This window comes from Vipera berus, assembly GCF_964194415.1.
Source record: "Vipera berus genome assembly, chromosome: 2".
NCBI lineage: Eukaryota > Metazoa > Chordata > Lepidosauria > Squamata > Viperidae > Vipera > Vipera berus.
Genome location: NC_138203.1, coordinates 71482449 through 71488538, shown reverse-complemented (window position 1 = coordinate 71488538; position 6090 = coordinate 71482449).

Below are 6090 nucleotides of genomic sequence, written 5' to 3'. Positions count from 1 at the left end.
GAACCCCTCACCCCAAACTACATACGAAATCGGGAGGGTCTGAATTTATGAGTGAAATTCACACCAGAAGTTCTGGCTTTATTGAACTGTTCTCTGTGGCCTTGGGATCCTGAAAAGCAGGAGGCCTCATGTCAGAAGGGAAGGCCTTCAGGTCAGAAGATCACTACCTTGTGGCATTCCAGATGAGATGGTGTCTTTCTCAGATGCTTGTGAAAAAAGATCTATCATTTTGATTCAAAGGAAGATGTGTAACATTTCTTGAAGACCAAAGTGCCATTTGCTTCTCTCAGAATCTCTCACGTCTATTGTGGAGCTATCAACAGTGGCAACAACAACGACACCCATATACCAGGTAGCTCCAAGAGCACCCTGCGGAGATCTGTACATGTGATGTGCGTTCAAGTCAGTACTCCACTGCAGCCTTTATTTACTAGCATATGTTTAACAGAAAGACAGGTTTCATTTAACATGCTGGTTTCTCAATTTGTATCTCCATCTGCATCTGCCTCTTCTATTATGCTGTTCCAAATGTACAATGCATTCAGAAAGCTTTCAGGCTCCCTGCACTTTTGTCAATGCTGTTATGCTGCAGCCTGATTCTATAGTTGTTGAAATTCCTTTTTTCCCCATTAATCTACACTCAGTACCTCATAATGACAAAGTGAAAACAGAATTGTAGAAATGTCCAACAACTAGAATCAGGCTGCAGCATAACATTGTCAAAAGCAAAGGGGGACTTTAAAATACTTTCTGAATGCACTGTATATAATTCAGAATGCACAGCTTCTGTACAAAAGGCATCCTCCGTACAAGAGTGCAGTGGTTAGAATACAGTATTGCAGGCTAACTGCTCACTGCCAGGAGTTTGATCCTGACCAGCTCAAGGTTGACTCAGCCTTCCCTCCTCAGTAAAACGAGGACCCAGATTGTTGGGGCAATATGCTGACTCTAAAGGGCTTAGAGAGTGCTGTAAAGCATTATGAAGCAGTATATAAGTCTTAATTGCTGTTGCTATTGCTATCCTGGATTCATTCTGTCTGCCTCAGTATCCAAGCCCTTATTAGTTTCACCAACATGCATCTGATTTTCAGAATGAGCAGCTGGGCTCCACAATCTCCTTTCTGAAAAAGGTAGTTTTTACAGTGAAGAATTGGTTAAAACATGCCTGGTAGGTTGTGGGTCAGTTCCTTACATAAACTCAAGGACAGCAGTTTCTATGATTCAAAGCATCTGGACTACTTCAGTAAACCACAGTTCAGCTTCCTACGATTTTGTATGTTTTCTGAGCATGCAGATGGCTGTTGCAAAAATTAAGAATTGCTTCCATACTTGAGCTGCATGTATTTAGGTCAAAAGGTTGTGCAGTGTTGCAGTTCGAAAAAGGGACTCCAGGGCATGTCCCACAAGGAGCACCTGCCTGCATCTCTGTATATCAGATATATCTCCACAGGGTTGCACTTCAGCTGCAAGTCTGCACAATGCAAGAGAAAAAAATGCAACTGCTTGAAAAAATTGCAGAGAAAGCTCTTTTTTGTCCAGCTAACTGAAGCGCTTCATTGCCCTACTTTGCTATTGTAGGCCCCAACTCAGTCTTCGTGTTTCCTGTTTTTAAGTACAGGCCAATCTCAATTAGAATTTTTAAAAAAGGAGAAACTTGATGACTTTTCTTTTGTTCTTTTCACTCAGTGACTCCCCGCTCCCCTCACTGTGCCCTCTTTGGTCTTCTTACCTGCTTCCCTCAAGGCATTGCCTGAACTCATAATTCAAATAACACAATTAGCCATTTTCCGAGTCACTTGTGCTCATAAATGCACATATTCTAACAGAGGAGGGGAGGAGAGGGGAGGGGAAGGGGAAGAATAGAATAGAATAGAATAGAAGAAGAGAAGAGAAGAGAAGAGAAGAGAAGAGAAGAGAAGAGAAGAGAAGAGAAGAATGTGAATGATGCCCCTTCTAAAAATATATTAGATGTCTGTCTCAAACATTTTAAGGCAGAGGATGGAATATGGTGCTCTAGCACTGTAACACTGTAACACCAGTAAATCCCAATCAAAGTTGGAAATGCTTTTGCAGATGTAGTGGTGAACTACATAATATATCCTGTTAACTCGGGGGGTAGGAAACTATGGCAAGTTTATGACTTATGGCCTTCTCTGCTGTGGCTTTGCCAGTGGCTTGGGGCCCCAGTGGGGGAACAGCACAGTGGAGGTGGTTGATTAATAACAGATCCCACTTCCCCCCCACATTCTGCGTCCACCTTCTTCATGTGTCTTTGGTTTTAATGTTTGATTTTAACTTTTTATGTTTTAATTGTAAGCGGCCCAGAATTATCCTATGGTAAGATGGGCGGCAATAATGAATGAATGAATGAATGAATGAATGAATGAATGAATGAATGAATGAATGAATTCCCATGGAATCCTGGGAATTGAAGTCTGCAGGTCATAAAGTTGCTAAAGGTGCCCACCCTTGAATTAAATCATAGAAATAGTTTGAAATGAGCAGTCTTCCTGTATTTCTGGACTGTTAGACTCATGAACTGTACAAACCAACATGTTAATATCCTAAAGATGCTTTTTCACGAGGCAACTGGACTTCCTTGTTTTTCTTTGAAGACATTTCGCTTCTCATCCAAGAAGCTTCTTCAGCTCTGATTTGGATGGTGGGCAATGGAAGGATTTATATTCCTTGCAGACAGCTGGTCATTTGCATTCTTTTAGCGAGTTTTTGAGGCCACCCAGAGGTTTATCTGTGTCTTCAGGGTCACCCGAGTAGTGCAAATGGGTGTGGAGCCTTCTTGGAACTGTTGAAAGGACCGTGTTGTAGACTGGAGATAGATGATTTCGGTTCCCTCCCCCTCTTTTGAGAGAGGGCTGTTCAATTTTGACACAGATGGCCTCTTTGACCGCTCTTTCAAACCAGCCTGTCCTGTCCTGCCTGTCCAAAATGTGGACTTTGCCATCTTCAAGAGTGGCCTTTGTCTTTTAAATGCAGATGAACTGCTGACTCTTGTCCTGATGGGTTTGTTCTCCTACAGTATGTTGTGCCATACATTTATGAAGTTGTTGGTTTTTTCCCCCAATGTACAGATCGGCACATGGCTCACTGCATTGTCTTGTAGCAGACATTTTTTCACTACCGTGACAGCTTCAATTGTTGGGATGCAAGTGAAGAGTGAAGTCACCTCATAGGAAACCATGGTCTCATCCATGTCGAGTTTTATTTTCCAAATTTTGCTAGTGAAGTCGTGTGAATATTGGTATGATGAGTGGTGTTACCAACTAGAGGAGCTAGTATGGTAGTTACTGTAGTTTCCGACGTATAAGACGACTTTTTAACCCATGAAAATCTTCTCAAAAGTCAGGGGTCGTCTTATATGCCGGGTGCTGAAACTTTAGGGACAGGGCTGGCTGGAAAACCTGGAGCGGATCTTCCATTTAGTCTGCGCAGGGAAAGCGGGACCAATTAGAGTAGAAGCTGCAGTCTGTGATTTTTTACAGGCTGGGGTCTGGGCGTCTTTCCTTCTAAAGTTGAAGAGCAGCTGTAGGCAGGTGGGGAATGCAAGAGCAACTTGAAAGGCAGGTGTAGCCAGAGCAGCTGCTTAGTTCTAAGGACACATTTGACTCAGGAACTGGGCGGGCTGGCTGGAAAACCTGGAGCGGATCTCCCATTTGGTCTTTTTTTTTAATCCCATTTAATCCCTGAGTCCTTAGGGAGAAGGGCGGTATACAAATCAAATAAATAAATAAATAAATAAAATAAATATCCCACCCTTCTCCGAAGACTCAGGGCGGCTTACAATTTAAAGCACAAATCAATGTGCTTAGCAATAGCCTTCATTCTATGTATATGCCTGCTTATTAGAGCTTTCACACACACACCCCACAAGCAGCCTTATTACAAAGTCAGCTTATTGCTCCCAACAATCTGGGTCCTCATTTTACCTACCTCGGAAGGATGGAAGGCTGACTCAACCTTGAGCCTGGTGGGATGAGAACCTGCACTAATTGCAGGCAGCTGGTGTTACTTAAGGCTTTAGGGAAAGCTTTAGAGTGAATTAGGAAAAGTGAAAAAGTGAATTAGGAAAATAGGAAACGGTTGCTGGAATTGGGTATGTGTAGTTTAACGAAGAGAAGGGTGAGGGGTGACATGATAGCAGTGATCCAATATCTCAGAGGCTGCCACAAAGAAGAGGGAGCCAAGCTATTCTCCAAAGCACCTGAAAGCAGGACAAGAAGCAATGGATGGAAACTAGTCAAGGAGAGAAGCAACCTAGAACTAAGGAGAAACTTCCTGACAGTTAGAACAATTAACCAGTGGAACAACCTGCCTCCAGAAGTGGTGAATGCTTCAACACTGGAAGTTTTTAAGAAGAGACTGGACAGCCATTTCTCTGAAATGGTATAGGGTTTCCTGCCTTAGCAGGGGGTTGGACTAGATGACCTCCAAGGTCCCTTCCAACTTCTTCTTCTTCTTCTTCTTCTTCTTCTTATTATTATTATTATTATTATTATTATTATTATTATTATTATTATTATTATTATTATTATTATTAAGTTTAATCCACTTGCACTGTTTTATGTTTACATGTTTGATGACAAACAGCCTTATGTTTATAAGTGACAGTTTTCCTACTAAGTACCTGCATGTCATAAGCATTTGAATTAAAATTACCATATTAAAATCAAATCTGATGTTTTTTAATTTTTATTTGGTGTGCGTTGGAAGAGGGGTAGTCTTATATGGCAAGTATAGCCCAAACCCTATAATTTAACAGGAAATGTAGGGGGTCGTCTTATACGCCCAGTCGTCTTCTACGCCGGAAAATACGGTAGATATTTTGCAGTGTTAATACTTTAATACTTTAAAAGAAAGGCAGTCATGTCTGTCAGCTATACAGGATTGGCAGGGACTGTCATGATTTTGAGGCCCTTTGTGGTAGTCCAGACAAGAAGCACAACCAGGAATACCAGCTCTATTTTTAGTGTAAGGTTGTATTAACACAATCTGAAAGTATTTTATATCCAGGAAACTAGGGAAGGTCCCTTCCAAAATGCTTCCCACACTTCTACATCTTTTACATGCTGATTGTCCAGCATCTGCCTCCTGTCTCCCAAGATAGTTCCCACAAACCATTGATGGTGGTAGTGACATCCTGGAGGAAAATCCCTCAGTGGAAAATTCAGATTCCTGCCCATGCACAGAGTCTGCCCCTCAAAGGGAGCACAGGTGGAGGAAAAATGTGCAAGAGACTTTACTACTAGCTGAGTCTTGTGTTCTATTATAAATGTATCATTGTAACATACTATAAATACAGATGAACCCAGGTGAGAACTAGACCAGGTGTTCTCTACTCATTGCTTGGGAAAAGATTCTCAGGGAAAAAGAGGTAGGAATGGCCAGGAGGATATATTAAACTCTTGGCCTAATGCACGGTTCTTTGGGAGACTCTGACAAGGTATTTAAGCCAGTCAGACTATTTACATTACGACTCTCCAAAAAATAATAAGCACTCATTTAAATAATTGCTTTTTTCTGTACAGTAAGCATTTTATTTTATTTTATTTTAAAAAAAGCTGATTAAAGGAATGAAGAATTCCACTTATCCTATTTTATTTTCAAGAACTATTTAAGTGCTGAATTGAAACTCTGCCTGTCCAATCCTGCGTTTTAAGCTGTGTAATTGGTTTTGGCAGCAGCCAGACAAATTTGTTTGGGTGTAAAAGCAAACCAGTTTCAGGACTGATTAGTTTGTGATTGGGAGACCACTGGGTCTGGGAGGCCTTAGGGCCACAGGTGTAGGCTCAATAGGAACAGAAAACTATTCTAGAAGGGCAAACCACTTCTGTCCTACTAGCTGTGACTGTGTAGTTATCAGGAGTTGAGATTACACAAAGAGCCTTTAGCTTGCATTTGTATGGTTCTCAGAACTTGTTCAACTTGATTCTCCAAAGCCACAGCACATTGTTTCTTCCAAGATAATCTTTAAAGGGATACTAGATGACCCATGACCTGTTTCCTTACCTAAACAGAGAAACAGGAATGACCACTAACTGCTAACAGTCAGCTGTGAAATGAGACAACTGCAGA